General features: G+C 36.0%; 2 protein-coding genes across 2 annotated transcripts in view; one reads left to right on the top strand and one right to left on the bottom strand.

Moving 5' to 3' along the window:
* Nucleotides 1–22,872, bottom strand: part of IMMP2L (inner mitochondrial membrane peptidase subunit 2) — a 909,463-nt gene that overhangs the window by 439,719 nt on the left and 446,872 nt on the right. The window lies entirely within an intron of this gene.
* The window catches only part of LRRN3 (leucine rich repeat neuronal 3), a 40,115-nt gene that overhangs the window by 1,279 nt on the left and 15,964 nt on the right, over nt 1–22,872 (top strand). The window lies entirely within an intron of this gene.

Genomic DNA, 22,872 nt, shown 5'->3' with positions numbered 1-22,872 from the left:
CTGTTTGTTCAAACGAACTGCTATATTCCCTTTGCTGTTATTGAGCTAGATGGCTTAATTCAGCTCTAATTTATTCATTTTTAACAATATGTCCTTGTTTCCGTGCCTCTAATTTTGGTGAAAGCAGGCTATAGATATGAGTAGAACCTTCCTAATTTAGTGAATGGGGGTAATGAGAAAAATAAAAGGGGGAGAAGTATGGATTTAAATATCTACCTAGAAAACAGTGTGTGCTGGTACTACAAATATTACTCACCTCCTATATTTTTCCTCTTCAGTTTCAGAAGCAATGCCTTTGAGACAGAATTACTCTCAGTAAACTCTCGGTGCATCCATGTAGTGATGATTCATGGAATACAGTGTGGGTTAATTTATACTTCCAGTCTTGTAAAAGCAAGCCAGATACTTAGAATACGCTTTCAGACAGACAGTTTAGAATGTTCATGGAAACATTCACTACCCCCTTTAATAGGCCCTTCAAAGGCATGAAAGCAAATCTAGTATTTACATTCCCTCTTCTGCAGCTCTCTCCTCCCATCCTTCAGTTCAACTAACCCAACAGTTAAGGGAATCTGCGTCTTTGAAACTATACTGTTATTTGTTTCCACAACTGTGATTTCAGAGTTATTATTGGTTTCCTGGTTTATAATATGAGCCCAAACCAAAAGACAATAATCAGCCATTTAGACCCTGCCACTTTCCCATAAATGTGTCAAAAAATGAGTCACTTTACAATATGTAATGCAAGAAGTCAATTAATTCCAGTGACCTTTGTAAATGATGACAATAAAGCAGCTCTGACAATATGCCACTGGCTTCGATTTTCCCTCTGTAAAATCAACAAGTTTAAGAAGAGGTTTCCTGCTCAGAGTGAAAAATGAAAGGTGCTGAAGCATTAGCTTGCAATATTGGCAGGCTTGCTAGCTCTGCTTCAAATGCCATACGCAATCTATAGAAAAAACAAAATGATTTATTACAAAGAGGAAATGGTATTTATTTGCTTTTTTTCTATTCATTAGAAGTACTGCTTTGGCCATAGAACAGATCTGATATTTTGAGATACCTCCTAAGTTCCTAACCGAGCGAAAAGGCTTTAAAACCTCCCGATTTCAAACTCTTGTATAATGTAGCATTGCAGTATTGATTTCAGTTTTCCTTAGACGTTTTCAGGAGGAGGGGAAGACTTTTCATACCAAAGATACACATTCTTAAATCTTACCCAGCCTATTTTAAAATTGCAATCAATGACACCAAAGAAGAGGGATTCACTCCCTAACCTTAGTAAAGCTCACACATATTTTGTGGATTACAGAGATCAGTAATGTGCCCACTTGAGTCTGAGAAATGCAGGCACTCCAGGCTCCCTGTGTTCTCCCTCAGAGTTTGGTGATTCGATCAGCATCTACCAATACCAGGTGATGGACATGTGAGCATGCCTGGAAGACTTTACCATGGTCTCTCCCAATCATGCAGCTATGCCAGAAATCAGAGCTTTCTGGCATGACAAGCTTCAAAGGACCATATCTTCAGGGTGTCCCTCCTCACAGGCAACCTACTGCATTAGAATGCTAATGAGTGCATGAGATTTTTCTTTGGTGGTTGTTGTGTTTTGTTAATCGCTTATAAAGGGTGTTACCAGCTTTGTAGGCTAGCAATTTAGGGACCTATGAAAAAGGTGATCAACTTACGCTTTCATGAACTGTATTCTGTTGTTTCTTTATTCTTTTTATACCTACTGCTTTTGCCACAAAAATAGCTTTGATGTTTTATTTTTTTTTTCCCACTCTGAATTTTTTTCTGCTGTGAAATTTCTATGTAGTTTGGCATCTGGGATATTTATTGCAACCTAACTATGGTGATCAGAAAGGTTTGTTATCTCAGTTAAGAAAACATACACACAACCCTTCTGTAATTTAAATATTACTTAATTAGCAGCCCCTGAAGATGGTCATGGGGAAGAGTCTGCTGGTGAACCTGAAGAAGGTCATTAACAGGAAACTAACAGCATGCTAAAAATGAGTCCCTACTTCTAGCCTCAGGAAGGATGCCCGAAAAGAATAACTTAAAATAATGTGGCTCCAGCCAACCTGGAGATACAATGGGCATGTTTGCAATCCACTAAGAGACAGACCAGCATCTGGGGTTTCAGCTACTTATGTATCATTCCTTGGTGTAAGAAACTAAATAAAGTATGTAAATACTTTATTATACAGGCGTCAGTGCTGTCAAACATGAAGCTCTCTGATAGAGACTATGCAACCAGTACTTGGAAAATCTTCACTGTGTAGCCACTGAACATAGGTCCCACACAGAGCTCAATGAATTCCTCCCACACTCTCTTTTGATAATGCAAGGTCAAGCTACACCTAGAAACTCACCCACAGAACATGATTACAATTATCCCTTTGGCCAAAATGTAAAAGGAAATCAAATTCTCATATAAAGAAAGCAGGTGGTGCCAGAGGATGAGAAAGAGTAACAGTGGGCAATCAAAATGTTTGCTTTTACTTGATGGAAGGGTTAAAAGAACATCTCAATAGATGTTACTTATAGGTCATTAAATACAGGATTAGCAAAGAAGAAAGAATACAAATATCCCAAATCTTTGTGAAGAAATAAAATGCATATCTGACCATCCACTGTATGTGAATAATTGGCAAGTTTGTATATATATGCTTGCTACGGTGTTAATTCATCTTTAGGCCATGATAAGGGAAGGCTTTTTTTTTTTAAGGGGCCATTAATAAAAAGTACACTAGACAACTTCAGCATAGGGGAATCAAGAAGGGGAGAATGCTTTCATATAATATGAGAATTTTAGGATTGAAAGGCAACTTTAGTGGCTAGTCTACTCTGCTCATTTTACAGGTAAAGAAACTGAGTCCCAGTGAGTTTCATACTTTTACCCCAAATTACAAAACTATTTACTGGAAAGGCCTCGACTAGAACTCCTATAATACTCCCTCTGGCATTCCATTAAAAGTCTGCCTCCTCAATCTTTCAAAAATAATCTTGAAAAAAAAAGAAAAGCTAACAGATATGTACTGACATCAAAACATACAGAAATGTTTATCTAGATAACCAAGTATTCTGAAAACAAAAGCAGACTTTCAATAATAGAAGCAGTAACAAAAGAATGATTTGTTAAGAATCTAACACCCAAATATTTCAAACCCGTTATTCATCTTTTGGACACAGTCCACTATATTCTGTTGTGAGTCATAAAAAATGACAGCTTTGCCCTGCTTTTAAAACATTTTGATAATAATGATGCTGTACTTCACCTACAGAGATTCATCTATTCATCATCTACTGTAAGTTTTTAGTGTTTCCAGGAATTCTGAATAGACTCTCCATAGTCTTCCTTACTCGGTTTCACCATACATATTTTAAGCACTTACAAGTGACCTCTTTATATACAGTGTCCATTTCCAGGACCCACACTTTGCTTATACACCTTACTGAAAAATACTGAGTATATTCTCACGATAGGAATCCCTCCTCCCTTTCTCCCTCCTTCTCTCTGTTTCATTTCCAAAGGCAAAGGTAGCATGAGAGCCTTTGTAGGCAATGCCATACCACCACCACCACCACCACTTGCCGAGGAGTCGATTCCAACTCATGGTGACACGTGTCCAAGTAGAACTGTGCTCCATAGGGTTTTCAATGGCTGATTTTTCAGAAATAAATCACCAGGCCTTTCTGCCAAGGCACCCGTGGGTGGACTGGAACCTCCAACCCTTCGGTTAGCAGCTGAGTTCATTAACTGTTTGCAAGCAATGACAGATCTCCTTAAATTCACAGCCCTCTTTTTTTTTTTATTTTTGGCAAATTTCTCTTTGCCTGTAAATGTGCTCTCCGAATTTTGCTTAACATAATAGTAACTGGGAAGTAAGAAAGATACAAATAAATTAACATAATAATTGTGAATATTTGCTTAGAGCTATACTGTGTACAGAGCACTATTAAAACAATGTCATTTGCTCCTCCAGACAATCTGATGAGGTAGGTCTGATGATCACCATCTTTCTTTCAAGACTGAAGAGTGCAGTTCTGTGAGGTTAGAGACTTGCCATGGCCAGAGAACTAATACGTGGACGAGCTAAGGTCTTCTGCCTCCAAAGTACAGGAGATATAATGGGCACAGCACTAATCATAGTACCTGGCACTTTGCAAGTCATTACTAAATATCCATTCCCTTTTTCCTGAACTCCCACTCTAGACTTACCCTTCCAAATTCTATGCTTTTTGTACCACACAGTAATATATCTAGATGGCGTTTTGCAAATAAAATCTGTATTTCTTAATTTAAGGCACTGCTAATGTTACGCCTGAGAGAAATAAGACAAACACAACCAAGAGCTATTCTTGGGGAAAAAGACTGAGTGTTGTTCTACCTACTCATCCATGCGTTTGTCTGATAGCATTAGCACTTTGATAAGCAGATACTTGGCAAAGGTCTGAAACATTTGAGACAGTGAGATGAGTAAATTATTTAAGGACTTTCCAGGTTGCTAGAAAATTATGAACAAAGGCCCCAAAGTCACCTGAATTACCACCAATGGATAAAAGGCAACTTCTTTGGCATCTCCTTCCTGGTTAGCCTGTTCTGGGCTAATGACACACTAAACAACAACCATTAAAAAAAAAAAGTCAAGTTGATTCTGACTCACACGGCGACCTCATGTGTTACAGAGCAGAATTGCTCTATAGAGTTTCCTTGGCTGTAATCTGTACGGAAGTAAATCATCAGGCCTTTCTTCTGTGGAACCACTGGATAGATTCGAACCGCCAAACTTTAGGTTAGTACCCTATCGTAAAACACTTTGAGCCAGGGAGTTCTGACACACTAAACAAGCCTAAAATACTAAGGACAAAGACTTCAAAATGCCTGTGAATGTATTCACATTGCCCTGAGGGTTCTTTCTAGGGGAGATTTTGTCTTTCCAAAGTAATAGAGTCCTTAGAAACAAATGAAAATCTAAAGATTGCAATGTCAAATTTTACTACTAGAAGGTGAAGCATTCTACAGAAAATCAGCTACTCTGTTCAGAGAAGAAGTGTACAAATCAACATTTTGCATTTCTGCATCAAAAAGGCCCACTGACTCTCCTAAAGGCCCACTGAATCAATTAAATGCTTAGCATCAACAGGCAATGTTTCTATGTACAGAGGCCTGGAACCCCGGGAATCTAATTCTCTAAGGGGCGATAGAGGAGGCAGTGTTTCCTGATATGTGTAAAGCAGAGACTGAGGAATGGGAGAATGCATTCCCCGGGGATTAAGCCATAAGCTAAGCAACAGACTTCAGGAAGGCTTAACATTCACAACACTTACCAAAGGCACTTGCCAATAACACTGGACTATGCTGACTACAGCAAATACTTAAGGGCCCTCATTTTCATTGTGGGAGAGAGGCTTGATTTGGGCTAATTGCAATTTTTTTTTTCTAAAACAACTAAGTTAAAATAATAAAATAACTGTAAAGAAATAAAGGCAAATATTTTGGTGTATTCATTCCACTGGAGTAAAATTTGTTCTGTAATATTTAACAGTCTCATAATGCCCAAAGGTCAAGACATATAAATTACACTGTCAACTAATTTTCAGTTTACCTTTGTTAAGAAAACAATAAAAACTAAAAAATAAATGTTAAAAACAGACGTGTATTCAGAGATACAATTCATATCAGCCTTAATGTAATCAGAATATTTTCCTCATCACCATGTGCATATACCCAAGTAATATTGGTCTTATCATCGTTTGTTAAAGTGTTTATGAGTTTGTTTAATTCTACATTGATCAAAACTCAGTTAGTCACTCAGAAACTCCAAACACTAAGTATTCAACATCCGTAGAACACTTGGGACCACAATTGCCTTTATTGAAATTTCAGTAGTTGCAGGAAATAATTTCAGTATACATCCAGACAAATTATATTTTGATTTTTGCCCAGGTCAAGGGGTTAATGGTCTTATGCTGCACCTGCCTAAAGCACTGAGAACAAAATTAGAGAAAGCAAAAAATGTGACTTAGTCTAGGTTACAATCCTGTAGCACTAAAGAGAAAGTGCAATGGAATGGAAATGCAAAACAATGCCACCACCACATATGGCAAAGAAATGTATTTTAAGCGCATATAAAACTGGAAGTTCTATGCCTAGTAATTCTTCAAAGGCATACATACATATATGAAAGATGCCATTATATGAAATGAGCTTAGGCTGTATTCATCCAACAAGTGAATCTGTTGTGTGAATAGCTGCACTGATTCACCTAGCAAACACATCATTTATATGTATTTATCACCCACACATTTTTCACACAAACACTATAGTTGCTCAAGGAGTATTACAAGGTGATTTTCAGCTAACTTGTTAAAAATCAGTGAGACATTTGCCAAACTACCATTTCTTTAATCGCTTCCTTTATTTTTAATGAGCAAATCTCATGTAAATATCAAATTTCCATTTTTCATTTACACTATAAATCGTGTTATACATGCTGCTATTAGACAAAATGGTCAAAGAAATGAAGAATTACAATAAGCATTTTAATATATAAATTAATATAAGTAGAGACCTTAGGCTGAGTCATATCATCTCTCTTAGACAGTCCCTTACTGGCTAAGGGAATGATAATAATATTATTTATTACAAGAATTTCTGTACCAAACACTGTGCTAAGTGCTTTCCATTCATTTTTTTTCATTTAATCCTCATAATAACCATATGAAATAAGTACTCTTATTAACTTCATTTTACAAATAAGGTAAATAAGGCTCACAGAGGAAAAGTGACTTGCCCCAACTAATTCAAGGCAGACAGGAAAAGGAACCAAGGTCAGTCTGACTCTAAAGAACATGCCTTTGTTCATGAGGCAATACTGCCTCTCATAGGTACTGCTTAAATACAACTTTTCTGTATCACCTTCCATGATTCAGACTCTCCACTCAAACTCATTTCATACCGTGCATTCTGCTCATACTGGGATATTATTTCTTTGCAAGATTCAATCATACCTCTTTTTCTGTTTCTAAGAGCGACGATTTATTTATTTCTACCTGAGTATTATTACCCATTTAATTAACTAAAGTGCATCTTGCAGTTACTTTCATAGCCGCACCTGTGAACTGGCAGCTTACAGTCTTATTCTTTCACCATTTTTTCATGAGGTAGATAGAATTCAACGTGCTTCTTTACCTGAGGCCATGCAGTGCAATAACTGGCACAAAGGAAAATGCAAAGCTTAACTCATAGGTCCCAATTTTCATTATCTGTAACAAACCTTTCATGGATCCAGTTCCAACGCGTGCATCCTTTCTTTCCTCATGCATTCTCATTTAAACAAGGAAGGTGAAAACAGTCTGAATATTATTTCACTGTTAGTATGAGCATCCATTTTCAATGAAATTCATCAATCCTCGTCAGGATTAATAAGCTTCTAGCTTTACAAAGTTAACTGATGAAAGTTGTAATTCATTTTTCAAACTGAGCATGCTGAGCCAAACTGAAAACTTCAGCAGAAGAGCTCTACACCAGCTGTTTGTAGAACTTCAGCATTTCTCACTAAGTGACCTCCTCAAAGGCCTATCAGGGGAATCCTTCAACTTGACTGCCCTACACAGAAAAAGCTGAACGTGAAATTAAAGGCAAAAATGTTACTGAGGACTCCTCCAATGATTAGGAATGGGGTTCAGAGGGCTCAGGTCCACATAAATTTTCTTTTCATAATGAAATTTTTTAAAAAATATTAGACAACTGAAAAAAAAAGTTCAACCTTGAGGTAATAAAAGGTTTAAATATCTATACAACACAACTAACTTAAAACAGGTAAGAAATAAAGAAGGACAGGATGATTTTAAATTAAACTTCGTGCTGTTTTTTTCTCTAGTGCTTCTTGTATTTATAAACAATGAGCAGGAGGAAGAGGGAAGAGAAGAGGAGGTGGGGTATTGCTGGTCAATATTTACTTAACACTTATCGTAGCCTGGACCCGGTTAAGCTGTTTATATGCCTCATCTCATTTAACTTCACAGCTCCACGAGGAAACCAAGGCTTAGAATAGGGAAGCATTTGCCCAGATTCACGTGGTGGCAGGGCTGTGACGTGAACCCTGAATGCTTGACTTCAAAGCTCATTCCATTAAAAATCACACTACTGAGCCTCCCCTATTGCATATTTCTTAGAATAAGCATGATATATTTCTCCTTTGAGGAGCATTTTACTTTTCTATGAAGAAATATCCAACAACAGGCTCTTTTCAATAGTTTTAAGGCCCTCAGCAAAGGTAAGAAATATTATACAATAATTAATCAAACTTTATAATGTTACCATATGGTACAATCTAATTAGTATAATCTTATTTCATGAATAATATAATGAACACTTAATATAATTTAACCTGTCTAAATTAAAGGATTTCTTATGGATTTTCTGCTTAAACATTCTGCATTTTAAAAAAGTCTGTAACTTCAGAAGCGAAATGTGTATTAAGAAAAGGATGATGGTTTAATTCCCGAAGGACTTAGGAACAGCTAAGATTTTTATCATTTCTTAGGGAATGGAAATTAATAAAGAAATAAAGGTTTTATTTACCATAAATATCCCACAAATTGAAAAACCGGAGCAATATTTCAAGCCTATCCTTTCACCACTGAACGTTGCTTACCTGAGTTGGGTTATATTTGAAAATTTATATTTTTCTATATTTTGCAAATCTAGTAGGAATAGTGATCACTTACAAGTTTAAACTGCCCACAAAGTAACTCCTCCTCAACCGCCCACAAAAAGCCTCCAACTCTTTGCCCTGAAAGTAATAGCTGGGGAACAGGAAAATATCCTCAACGTTAGATTGTCTGATTTTGTTGATCATATGGGATAGAACTTAAACAAGTTAATGAATTGAAGTATGCTTTTTTAAAGATATAGATCACTATTCTGGCACTATTCTGAAACTAATAAGCATTCTAGGAAGAAGAAGCATTATAGATAAATTGCACACCAAATTTTTTCATTGCAATTTGATACTAGTTTCGATTTAACAAAAAAAAAAAGTAGTTTTCAGAACTATAGACAACTCCGCAGAAATTTAGCAGTAGCCTCAAAATATACTAAAGAAAACTTCCTTGAATCACTAAAGCCAACCCCACCTACACTTTTTATTAAATCCACAAATCCCAGTGGGAGGCCTGGTGTCCACATAGAAATTACTGTCTATATAGACCCAACGGGACTCCCCTTCTCCTATACTAGCCACAGATACTTTCTAGTTATGAAGATCAAAGTCTTCAGTAATAATTAAGTAAGGTACTTTGGCTGTGAAACACTAGCAATGTTGTTGAATGTTAGGGGGAAAAAGAATGGAGAGCATACAGAATCTACAATCTAGTGAATAAACAAAGATTGCCCAACTTCTTAGAATAACACAGTACGTCTGTGCCACCGTTTGTGCCTTTAATGTTTCTTGTCCTCATCCTGTTAAACAGACAATACTTAATCTAGCATTATAAGTATTAAAAGTTCGAACTTCAATTTTAAATCAAAGAGCAAGGTGCTGGTATTAAAACAGATGTGTTACTACTATCTTGAAGTAATAGGTATAGTATGTTATTAACCCCATTCAAGCCTGGGGCTTTCCATTTTGCATGACCATGTTTAATTATAAATCAATGTGTTGTGTACTTTACTTTTAGAGACTTTTATGAGACTTTGAAAGCAGAAATAGTCTAAGAAATTATATTATTCAGTTATTCATTTAGATATATCTCACCATGGTCATTTAATCAATGAATATGTCCACAGAAACATCCAGTCAATGAATAGGACCACCGGATATTAATAGGGATGACGGATGACACAGTTAATGGAATGTGTGTGTGTGATTGTCCTATCTTAATGGATTCCATCCTATGATGATTTTTGAAGGCCCTATATTTGAAAAGTATGGATAAATACATTCATAGTTGAGATGTTATATATACATTGTATATTTTGCTTCATTTTTATACACTGAAACAAGTTTTCTTAAGTCGTGTCTGTGATGATCTGTATCAAATTCACTTGGTGTTTATTTTTAATGTAGAATTGCAGAATCTTTGAGAGTGGCGCCTAAGAATCCCTAGTGATTTTTTTGCACAAAGTTTTAGAACTAGTGGATAAAGATTCAAGTCCTTTTTTATTTGTTTATTATCTGCCATTTATGTTTATGTTTAGTAAAAATTTCTTATTTGCAATAAATAATTAAATGCTTGAATTTATAAAAATATGCATACAGTCAGTATACTATGTTGTACGTTTCCTAAGAGAAGATTGAGAATAGGATATGGCTAAATAAGTTAGAGATTATTGTAAGTGATCTTACTTAGTCATTCCAGAGGGTGCTCTTAATTAATACATAATAAAATGAGATTGCCCCTATTTCTATTCCCCCAATTTAAAGAGACACACCATCCATAGTCATTCTCTGGCTCTCAGATAATGTCTGTGGAGTGGTAGGTTATATATCTTCAGGGGGAGCTTCTACCAGAAATGAATAAAACCTGTTTTGCCCACATATTCATGAGCTCTGATTTTCAAATTCTATGCCACATTTCATGTCGGACTTAACAGAAGGTCACCAGGAATTGCTGCCAACATAATTAATAAATGAATTATATACTCTGTTGATTTGCTTTCAAATGCCATTCAACAATACCAGCAGTCAGAATGGGAATAACAGAATCACTAAACTGGTAGAGATTTTACAGGTATTAAGTCACTTGCTCAAAGTGACTCCACTATTTAAAGACATAACTGGAACCAGAAACCATACCTGATCCTCAACCTGCACACTGGCTGTGGTCGAAGAGCTTCAAAGTGTTTAGACCATGTGCGTCTATTAAATCATTCCTTCTTTTAAGTATCATGATGCCAAAAATTCCCAAACTCAACCATATGGAGAAACTCAGCAGTGCTTTATCTGTGAAGGGCCCATATTTCATGATCCCTTAGCTGCTGCAGTCTGGCAGAACCAAATTCACTGATCATCCAGTCAGTTTTCAAGATGCCTCTTCGATTGGATTTTTTTTTTTTTTTTTTTGACAGTAATGTGTTTGTTGCTGCTGCTGTTCTACACTAAGTATTTTAGTTGCTTAGGACTAGGGTTTTGAATTTGTGCACAAAAGTGATCTTATCAGAATTCTTTTTTTTTTTTAATCAGGCAAATAAAAAATGAGAAATTATTAAACGGAAGCTCAAAAAATGAGAAAGTATTAAATGGAAGCTCAGAAACAAAAGGATGGCAACCTTTTATCCAAAATAGAATGATCCAGCTTCTTTGTGCTACTCCAACAGAAATTTCTACTCCTCTTAGGCATTCCATCACATTAAAAAGGTTCCAAGCCCATTCTGCCCTAATCCTCTTTGCTGGAACCCTAAGAGGTTTTAGAACACATACAGAATACTTACAATCTTTGAAAGTATAAATATCATTGCAAACTTACTTTTTAAAAACTTTTGAAAAACTTTGTTGTAAGTTTCCTCCCGAAAGAATGCATAGTGTAGTGAACGGCCATCTAAGATACTCCACTGGTCTCACCCTTTCAGGAGCAAGGGAGAATGAAGAAAACTAAAGATACAGGGGAAAGATTAGTCCAAAGGACTAATGAACGGACCACAACTACCATGGCCTCCACCAGACTGGGTCCAGTACAACTAGATGGTGCCCGGCTACCACCACTGACAGGGATCACAATAGAGGGTCCCAGACAGAGTTGGAGAAAATGTAAAACAAAACTCTTAACTCACAAAAAAAAAGACTAGACTTACCGGCCTGACAGAGACTGGTGAAACTCTGAGAGTATAACCCCCGGACATCCTTTTAGCTCAGTAATGAAGTCACTCTTGAGGTTCACACTTCAGCCAAAGATTAGACAGGCCCATCAAACAAAACGAGACTAAAGGGGCACATCAGCCCAGAGGCAAGGACTAGACGGCAGGAGGCAACAGGAAAGCTGATAATAGGGAACCCGAGGTCGAGAAGGGACAGTGTTGACATGTCGTGGGGTTATTAACCAATATCATAAAACAATATGTGCACTAACTGTTTAATGAGAAGCTAGTTTGTTCTGTAAGCCTTCATCTAAACTACAATAAAAAAATGCATAGTGTAGAACAATGAGCACTCAAGGCCCTGAGTTGCTAAAATAAAAGTTAAAAATCATTCATGATAATATGGTCTTTTAAGACTACACAATGTCCATTTATCATTGTGACTTTACAGAGGTGATTTTCATTTGAAAATCATTCTTGTGGTGCTAAGGAATGGAATTTAAATTTAATTTTAACGATAATACTTTATTTCCCCCAAAAGGTAACCACATCTCAAGAGATAACTACGCTGTCTCAGTTTGCTAGTGTTGCTGTAACAGAAACACCATGAGTGGTTTTAAAGAGCTGAAATTTATTTTCTCACAGTTCTAGAGGCTAAAAGTCCAATCAGGGTCTTAATTGTGTCAGTTCCTTCTGAGAGCCTCTATCCTAGTTTCCGGTGTTTGCCATCAATCCTTGGCATCTCCTTGATTGTAGACAATCTTCACATGGCATCTGTCTCCCTGCTGTGTGTGTGTTTCTAAGTCTCTTTTGGTCTTTTTATAAGATACCACTTAGAAGTGATTAGGTTTGGGACCCACCTTACTCTGATATGACCTAATTAACATAATAAAAGAAAACTCTATTTCCAAACAGGGTCATATTTACAGGTACAGAAGTAGGACTTAAGATATTTTGGGGTGGGGGGCAACAGAATTCAATCCATAACACGGCCTATTTCATCATCTTAAAAAACTATAATAGAATTTTTATAGAGTTATAGTTATAAATTGTACTTCTATATTTGTATTCCAAAGCCAACTTAAAACAAGCATGCACACATGCAAACTTTCACACTCACAAATGCTGCAATTTTTTTAACATTTGCCAACTGTTAATAGTCTTTACCAGTTTACAAATATTTCAATTAAGTCTAGCCACACCTACTTGTATTTGGTTTCCTATGACTTTTTGTCTTCTAAGAAGACATACCATATAACTGAGATGACAAATATTAAGGTACATTGTAAGGAATTATTTTCATAAAAATACCTGGGAAAAAATACACTAGGGAAATAAATATCAGAGTAAAGTACCATTCAAGTAGATCTATATTGCTTTCTCATTTCTCCTGTTCTCACATCTCTACCTCCAAGCAAAAGTTACAACTAATTTTGATGAGTTGTTATTATCAATGTTATGCTTATTATTAACTTGGCAGTGATTAATATTTAGTGATCATTTTCTATGTGTCTGGTGCTGTACTAAGAACTTTTCTTTTTATACTAAGAGCTTTTAATGCATTATTTAATTTTCACAACATCCCTACAAGGTAGGTACCATTATTACTCATCTTCAAATAGATGAGGAAATATGTACTTGGTAGTGGTTGAGGAAGGACTAGTAACCACATCTGACTCTAACATCCTTGCTCTTAATTACTAGGCTTCCTCTAAAGAATACAACTCTGAAAGTGCCAGAGAACAAGATAGAGCATTTGTACTGGCCATTTGGAAAATCTTGAGGTTAAGTGTGGGACAAAGTGGGAACAATATATGTTTGGGGGAAAAGCTACATTTTCATTTTCAGTTCCCAAGCACAATGTTCCCCATGTTTCAGGGCTTGGGCGACTTTTTTGAAAACCAAATTTGCTAGAAGAAATGACTCCTACTGTTAAAGGGTCCCCTTCTTCATTCATTCATGCCTCCACTTTTCACATCTTGAGCCAGTTTTGCAGAGTTGGAATTGTTGAAACCCCAGGTAGAGAAGAGACAAATGTCATACAATTCTTTCTCTCACTCCCTCTCTGGCTCATTTTCAAAAAAATGTACAGTTCTGAAAATCACAATTCAACATTATTTCAGAGAACAAAAACAATTCTAAGTGTCATCTGTTTTAGATTTACCAAATGCTATCTTTTGTTTTAGAACTGTTCTCACATCTGTAGCTAGTGCTGCAAGGTTTTATGTATTTTAAGCCTATATGCTATCAGTTTAGTAACTAATACTAGTACCATTACTTCTATCACACCTGATATCAGATTAGAAAAAGGGGGTGGGGAAGGCACTACCATTAAATTACTCAATATGATTGCCAACAATAAAGTTAAATCATACTAAGTAATAGAAAACTTCGATCATTAATCCCCCTACCTCATCTTTTCAGTTTTTGACTTTTGGGAATAAATGCTAAAGAAAGAGATTATAAAATGTGGGGAAAGGGAAGGTTGTGAGTAGGGATGAAAAATGTGGGAGTCTTGTCAAGGGGGTGTAGGGGAAGAGACACTAATGTACTCGCAGTAAGCTGTACTACTTATCAAATTAAAAACGTGCACACAAATAACCAGGCTCTCATTCCACTGGAAGCAGGAGCAAAACCTCTTCAAATGAGAGAGTCATGACTTCTGAAGCATTGACGAAGAAAGGAAAAGCAGGGAGAGGGTGATGGTCTTATATACAAGACAGGAGGAAAAATAGAAAAAAGAGGAGTTGCAGATACGATACTTGGTAGAAGTGAGTGGTGTCCAGCATGTGGTCCCACTTGCCAGAACACAGAGGGCAGAGGCATGGCCATAGAATTCCAGAAGATCTCAGTGTAGAGGAGTGTCTATTTCCACAGGAAAGGTCTCATTGAGACAAACATGTACTCCTATCTTGCTCTGTAAATTTGCAGATACATATTTGCAAAAAAAAAAAAAAAGATAATCACAAAGCCTTTTAAAGTGCCCTTTAAAAATTAATTTGATTCTCCTCCATGAGATAAACCAAAGAATCTGTGTCACTATGCTGAAAAATTACAAAACAGATATCAAATAACTTTCATTTTGCAACAGCCACCTTCTCTGAATCTGACATCTCATTATTCCAGTTAAAATCATGTATGAAATTCAGAAACTTGGAAATTATGCAGCCAGAAGAAGGGAATACTAATTCAGACAGTAGTGTTGAAAGGAGCAGATGAGAACAAAACACCGCAAAAGTATACAAATTGACCAAATGAGACTGCATATGTCACCATCTTCCATGACAACAGAAACTTATTGACTGACAATTTACATCTGGTTTGCTCCCTTTTTCTGCAAATCACAAAAATGGGTTGCTGTGGTAACTGCCACATGCTATTTAGCTTGCTAGGAGGAAAAAATCTCAAAGTACCTTCTCAGATACAAATACAGCATATATTTTTATTGTTCCTCCCACCCCAGGAGAACAAATCTCCTGACAGTAGGGCTATTTTTTCGTAGTTTTAAAAATGGGCTTGCTTTCTGTCGTTTGCATTTATATTACATATGCTACCAATTTATGCAAATAAGAAAAGAAAAAAAAATCCATACAAATATAAAAGAGATGGATACAGATTGCCTGAGTCAAATGAATGGGATAGGACCATTGTCTTTTATAGCATCCTCACTTTTATCATCGACAGCTCTTTTAGCCAGTTTAACTCCTCTGATCTATGTATCAAATCCATGCATTATACTCCTGGGAATATACTGAGAACTCAACTGTTAAAATATAAGCACAGCAAGCTTATTTTTCTGGGCCAAAAGCAAGAGCAAGGTGCAAACAGGAGACCACTAATGTTCTTGGCAGTAATGGTTCAGTAGTATAATTCTCCCCTTCCATGCAGGAGACCCGAGTTTGATTCCCAGCCAATGCACCTCATGTCAGTGGAGGTGTGCATGTTGCTATGAATGCTGAACAGGTTCCAGTGGAGCTTCCAGACTAAGATGAACTAGGAAGAAATGCCTGGCAATCTACTTCCAAAAATAAGCCAGTGAAATCCCTATGGATCACAACGGTTCCATCCTCAACCAATCCTGGGGGTGGCAAAGGACTGTGGAGTATTTTGTTCCATTGTGCATAGGGTTGCCATGAGTCAGGGGCCAACTCGATGGCAGCTAATAGCAACAATTTTTCTGGAAGTATATTCTTAATTTCACACTACCAGATAACAAAGTCTATTCACAAGGAACTAGAGCACATAATGCACACTGGAACAAGCAAATTCACTCGTCCATGCTGAATACAATGGGATGAAAAAATATGTATCCCTTACCTACTTCTTGATTAGAATATAAGAGAAAGGAGGAAAAATATGTGGAACAATTCAAAGTGATTCCAACTCATAGTGATCCCACAGAAGAGAACAGAACTGCCCCACAGGGTTTCCAAGGCTATAATCTTTATGGAAGCGGACTATCACATCTTCCTCCCGCAGAGTGGCTGGTGGGTTCCAACCCCTGACCTTTCGGTTAGTAGCCCAGCGCTTAACCACTGTACCACCAGGGCTCCTTTGTGAAACAATCTGGGCCCTGAAATATGACACAGTATGACTCAAGTCATTGTTCTCCTTATTCAATGGCAAATTAGTTAACTGCTGACTCTCCAGATATTGGTGTGATGTGGGAAAGTCAACTCTTCTGAAAGACTTCCATTATCAGTTCTTGAAACAACAGAAGTCTCTGCTTTCTAGAAGCATACTGATTTTGAGAAAGCTCTCTAAAGAAAAAAAATGGTTCACTTAGAACAAGCAAATAAGTCCTCCTCTACCACCACTGCTGTCATGTGAAAACCTTCTCTGGAGCTTCCCACCACTAGGCTGGAGTAAAGGGCTCACTATTTTGAGGCAGGGACTCGAATAAGCCAAGGGCTAGTGAGGCATGGCTGCTAAAAGGTACTAGGGATTTATAATACAAATAACAAAACAACAGTGTGTGACAATATTATGTATCTGGGATGCAGATGAAGATTTCCTTCACAAATCTTGGAGGAAGGAAAAGCACCTGACTCCATGCTGTATTAGTTTTCTGCTGCTCCACTTAATCATACTAAAGAAATGGAATGAACACACAGATTTTTTTTTTCACTTTTCCTTGGGCAACAATAGAGAACAATCAAATTTAAAAATAACTGGAGAAATCTGTGTTTTGTTCAGAAGAGAAAAGGAAAACATTCATTCAACAGTACCACACAGAAATGCTTAAAAGCATTTATAATATATTATGAATTTATTCAATCTACTCCTTTCTATATTAAAATGCAAAAACAATTACTCTGGATATAAATCCTAGAAAATAATCAAAGTTTCTATTAAATCAGAGAAGAGACAGTTAAGCTGCAATGTGAGTTGCAGATTCTCATGAATAGACAATACTTAGAATTTTTCTCACCAGAATGCGAAAAAGAAAGGTGGTAAAGATTAAGGGTTCCTTCCTTCTTTCCCTCCCTCCATCCCTCTCTCTCTTGAGAATATGAAAGAGAGTTTTATTTAAAGTCTAATAATTTCAATTATGTAGACATGTAAAATTTCCTTATTGTACAATATCAGCCCTACAGCAGGTGGAGACTTCCTTTCAACATTTTTATAAATAGTTTACATTCAACTGATCAGTCATAGAGGAATATAGGCAGTTTCAATCTTCTAGGTCCTTTGTCTCAAAGAAAATTTCTTAGTCCTTTATATACTTACATTAAAGCCATTCCTGTTCATTAAAAACTCAAAATAAGCATATTCAGAAAAAGCAACTGAACAAGAAGAAATGAATAAAGAGAATCTGTGCATGTATAACATGCACTTTGTATTTTCCTTTGTCTAAATGAATTTTTAAAATCCACAGGCTTTAATTGGGAGCTTCTGAAGTAATAACCTCAAATATAACACTCAATAAATGTGTTGTATGCTTTGATTAAATGTCAAGGCCACAGATTTGTCATTTCAGATCTAGTGAAGCAGTAATTTTCTTGGATAATAATGAACTCCCAAAGATTCATCTGCAACACTCTCCACTGCAAAGCCACTCTGTTGTCCAGTACAAAGCTCTGAGTCATACTACATACTTCCAATTCTGCCAATAAAAATATAAACTCTAGTATACAGAGCATAAATTTTTAAGTAAATTTTATTCATTTTGTATGTGCTGCATGGACTCTGGATCCTTCTGCTGAAATTTAGTACCAACAATATTTGCCTGTAATTGTTTTAGTTTACATCAACTTTTTCCTTAACGGAGTACATTATGAATTTCTATGTAACAAAACTGTACTGAGGCCCTAAAATATTTAGGAAAACACATTGTCTTCTTTGAGTATCATTTTCCTGATCAGATTCTTTACTCAAATCTAGTTATCACTAAAGTCTCAGACCTCACAGATTGTTGACACAATGACTACTTTCCCTTTGATCACTACTAGTTAGCAGTAAGCAAGGTCTCTAGCACACCAAACCAGCTCTGGCACATTTTCTAGGGGACTTTTCTGAACAGTTACACTCAATTATCTTAATTTTTATTATTACTGATTTTGTTGTTGCTATAGCTTTTCTGTTTTGTTTTGTTTTTTTTATAGAATTTATATTATTTTAATTAAGAATATATTATGAACCAGAAATTCCAGTCCTAGGTATATACACTAGAGAATAGGAACACAAATAGACCATTGTGCACCCTTGTTCACGGTAGCACTATTCACAGTAGCCAAAACGTGGAAACAACCTCAATGTCTATCAACAGATAAATGGATAAACAAAATTTGGTACATACATACAATGGAATATCAGCCGTAAAAAGAAATGAAGTCCTGATTCATGTTATGACATGGATGAACCTTGAAAACATTACACTAAGTCAGTTACAAAAAGACAAATATTGTCTGATCCCATTTAATACGAAATATCTAGAACAGGCAGAGGTATAGAGATCAAAGTTTATTAGTGGATACCAGGGGTAGGGGGAAAAGGGAAAGGAGGACTCAATGTTTAGGGGACGCTGGGCATTTATTAACAGTGATGGTATAATTTGGGAACAAATAAGGGCGGTTGATGGTTGTACAACATGATGAACATAATTAATGTCACTGAGCTGTATATGTAAAGATTGTTAAAATGTCAAATGTTTTGTTACCTATGTATTTAGCACAATAAACAAAATCAAAAGAAAAAAAGAATATATTATGACAAAATTATATGCTTTCCTATGTTCTCCAAGTAGAAATGTCACAAATTAAAAAAAAAAAAACCTTTATACCTTATACCCTCAATACACTATACAACTACTACAGATAAATACCTATAAAAATCAACTGGACAAGCACATCTTAAGTAAAAAATAATCTTTGGATAAAGCATACTATCTCTATTAGTTCCTTCACAACATATTTTTTCAACATATTATTACGAGGGGAAAGATTGGATTGGAGGTACTTTTATGATTGCTTTTAAGCAATCTATATTTAATACCAGTTAACCAGTTGCCAAGAAGACCTGGTAGTGCAGTGGTTAAATGCTTGCTGCTAACTGAAAGGTTGGCAGTTCGAACCCACCAGTCGCTCCTCAGGAGAAAGATGTGGCAGTCTGCTTATAGAAGGATTTAAAGCCGTGGAAACCCTATGGGGCAGTTCTACTCTGTCCTCCAGGGTCGCTATGAGTCAGAATCGACTTGATGACAATCAGTTTTAACCAGCTGCCTTTGAGTCAATTCCAACCCTTGACATCCCCATGTGTGTCAGAGTAGAAGTATGATCCATAGGGTTTTTAATGACGGATTTTTCAGAAGTAGATCACCAGGACTTTCTCTTGAGGAGCTTCTGGGTGGACTTGAACCTCCAACCTTTCAATTATCAGCTGAGTGTGTTAACCACTTGAACCACCCAGGGATTCGCTGTATTTAATAAAACCTTTTTAAACATGCTAGTATTTTCAGATAAGTTTGTTACAGTTTTGCAGTCTCCCCCACCCCCAAAAAAGCACATTTATTTCTTTGTTTGCCAAGTGTATATCATCATTCAATAGTCACCAGCATTCATCAGCAAAACCAAAATGAGTGCCTTGTAAAGCAAAGGTTTTTTTTTGTTTTTTGTTTTTTGTTTTTTTTTAATTTACAATGATATTATGGGGATTCACAGTTAAAAACATTTGATATTCAGTAAATATTTATTGAGCTACAAGGCCAGGCACTGTTCTAGTTAGGTATTGGAGATATAGCTGTAAACATGATAGGAAACTGCTTTAATGAAGCTAACATTCTAGTGACAGTCGTGGGAGGCAAGCAAACAACAAATTGAAGGAAGGGACAGGAGCTGGTTGGATGGACATGAGAAACCAGGGATGGAAAGGGGGAGTGTGCTCTCACATCACAGGGACTGCAACTAGTGTCACATACTAATATGTGTATAAATTTTTGTATGAGAAATTAACATGAGTTATAAACTTTCACCTAAAGCACAATTTAAAAAAAAAGCAAATTGATAATTTCAGGTAGTCCTGAAGGCTATAAAGGAGCCCTGGTGGTGCAGTGGTTAGTTAAGAGTTCAGCTGCTAACCAAAAGTTTGGCAGTTCAAATCCACCAGCCGCTCCTTGGAAACCCTGTCCTATAGGGTCACTATGGGTCAGAATCAACAACAGGTTTGGTTTTTTTCTGTTTGTTTTTTGAAAGTTATAAAGAAAACAAAATGGGGAGAGTAACTTAAGGGGGCACTTTAAGTGGTCCATGAATAAGGTATCACTGAGTAGGGGAATCTAAAACCAAAATTAAGGACAAATGTCTAAACTGATTATTGTATTTACGTAATTTTAATACAATTTAACATGTTCATTGCCAGATGTGTGCTAAATCATTATTTTTTTTCTTAATTAAGTTTTAAAAAGAGGTATACATTTAATTACGGAAAGAAGAAAACTTGGAATTGTGTAAGCTTGTGTCGTGATTAGACATAGGTCGAGACCTGAAGGTGTTTTGTTAACAACTGATAAGGGGGCAATCACGTGTATATCATGTATAACGCAAAGCTTTATGTAGTGTAGCCTATTAGAAATATGATTGACAATGGAGTCAGGGGCCTAGGATCAAGCCCAAGAACTATCACTTAACAGTCCTTTCACCAACTTGCTGAATCTCTCTGGGCCTCAGTATCACCTATAAAGTGGGCATAACTGCACTTGCTGACAATAATTGTGAGGCTTGAATAAGGTCATGTATGAAAACAGAATTAAATTTTTGCAATGTAACACATACGGCTGCTACTACTATTGCTGTTTTTGTGGTTTGTTATCATTGTTATAAGATAGAAAACGGAAATTTAATGGAAATGCCAAGGCCCTTGAATTTTTAGGATCAAGACTCTAGTAAAATATGCAAGCTTAAGAAATGCAGTGAAGATTCTGTCTGTACGTAGATATTGCCAGTAAGCCTACATTAGAAAGGATGGTGTTATTTTTCTAATCTATATTTCTCCACAAAATTGATAAGAATTAGTTATTAAAGAAAATTCCTCCCAGATTTTTCAACTCCATGTTTTTCATTTTCCTGACAGACATTAACTATTATTCTCACACTTTAAGGATAGCTTTTATTAACTGAAACAAAGTCATACCTTCCAAGAAAACCTAAACTATACTAGGAATGATCATAAAGATATAAGATATTATATCTTACTAACCACGGTCATAAATTATAATTAACAGACATCAGAAAGAAAAATTTATTCTATTTATAATTTGGATTTTGAACTCTAAGACCATAGTGGTTTAGGTTAAATTTACTAAATGACTATTACTAGAATAAAACATATAAAATATGAATATAATATGAAATATATAAGTATAAAATATAAACAATTTTTCAGCTTCAAAAAAATTTCCCCATAACATGAAATTAACGTTGAAGAATGCTTGATTGGGCAATATGAAATATTTCTGCAACAGAAATTAATGATAAATCAAATACCTTTAACATAAAAAATACTTTTGTTGAGGCACACAGGGACAATAGAGTTAGGTGAATGTCTCAGATCAAATTTAAATGATACCAGATTTTAAATCATGCTACTGTGTGAAGGGAAAAATTTCTTCTCTTAACCCAAATCCAGTAATTGAAAATTGTTCATTTTATCTATAAAACGTATTAAATACTACCCGTGAACCTGTTATAACATAACGTAAAAACCATTTACTTTTCTTAGCCTAAACTGATAGCCTGAAACATAGTCCTAAATCATCTATAGAAAATTTATCTACGAAGAAATTCTTCCAAACAGGTGATTTCACCTATTCTGTATATGAGATGAATATCAGGCTTTTAAGTGTAAAGTGGATGCAGATTTACAACCTTGTTTTGAAAGAAACATGCAAAACTTAGAACTCCCTTGGACATCTGGTTCTCCAGCCATGTGCAATCTCCAGAAATGATGCGTAAGTGGGTATATTGTGCAAGTTCCTCACTGAGATGGCTGTTGTAAAAGACTTAATCTTAGACAGGGCCTATATTGTCCATTAACAAAAAATTAAAATTTAGTAGGAATCACAAATTATACTACTCTCCTTTTCAAATAAAAGACCACTTAGTCTTTTTACTTTCCCGTTTAACTTTGGTCTTTTCTATTCAACACTTATAAGGCAATATGTATTTCTTTTCCTAAGCCACTGTTTTTGGGGATCTCATATTCCCCAAAGGTTCATTACTCACATGTAGTCTAATCCTTAAATGGTATAGTGGTCCAATGTTAACTGGAACTTGTAAGGTAGAATTCACCATAAAGGCCACTGTAAGGAGTTATAATGCAAATTAAATCATGTTCTCCTGTGTCAAATCATGATTTAAAACAAATTCAAGGGTATTTTAGGCAACTAAATCTCTCAGGGTTATCTATATAAAACAGTCTTCCATAATTAACCCTGAGTAAAGGGCTACTGAAGGAGCCCTGGTTGTTCAATGGTTAAGCACTTGTCTGCTAACCAAAAGGTGGGCGGTTCCAACTCACCAGCTGCTCCACAGGAGAAAGGACCCGGTGATGTGCTCCTGTAAAGATTT

The sequence above is a fragment of the Trichechus manatus genome, unplaced genomic scaffold, assembly GCF_000243295.1.
Source record: "Trichechus manatus latirostris isolate Lorelei unplaced genomic scaffold, TriManLat1.0 scaffold00096, whole genome shotgun sequence".
In the NCBI taxonomy this organism is placed as follows: Eukaryota; Metazoa; Chordata; class Mammalia; order Sirenia; family Trichechidae; genus Trichechus; species Trichechus manatus.
The sequence above is the reverse complement of the archived record's forward strand: the minus strand, read 5'-3'. Positions and strand labels throughout refer to the sequence as shown.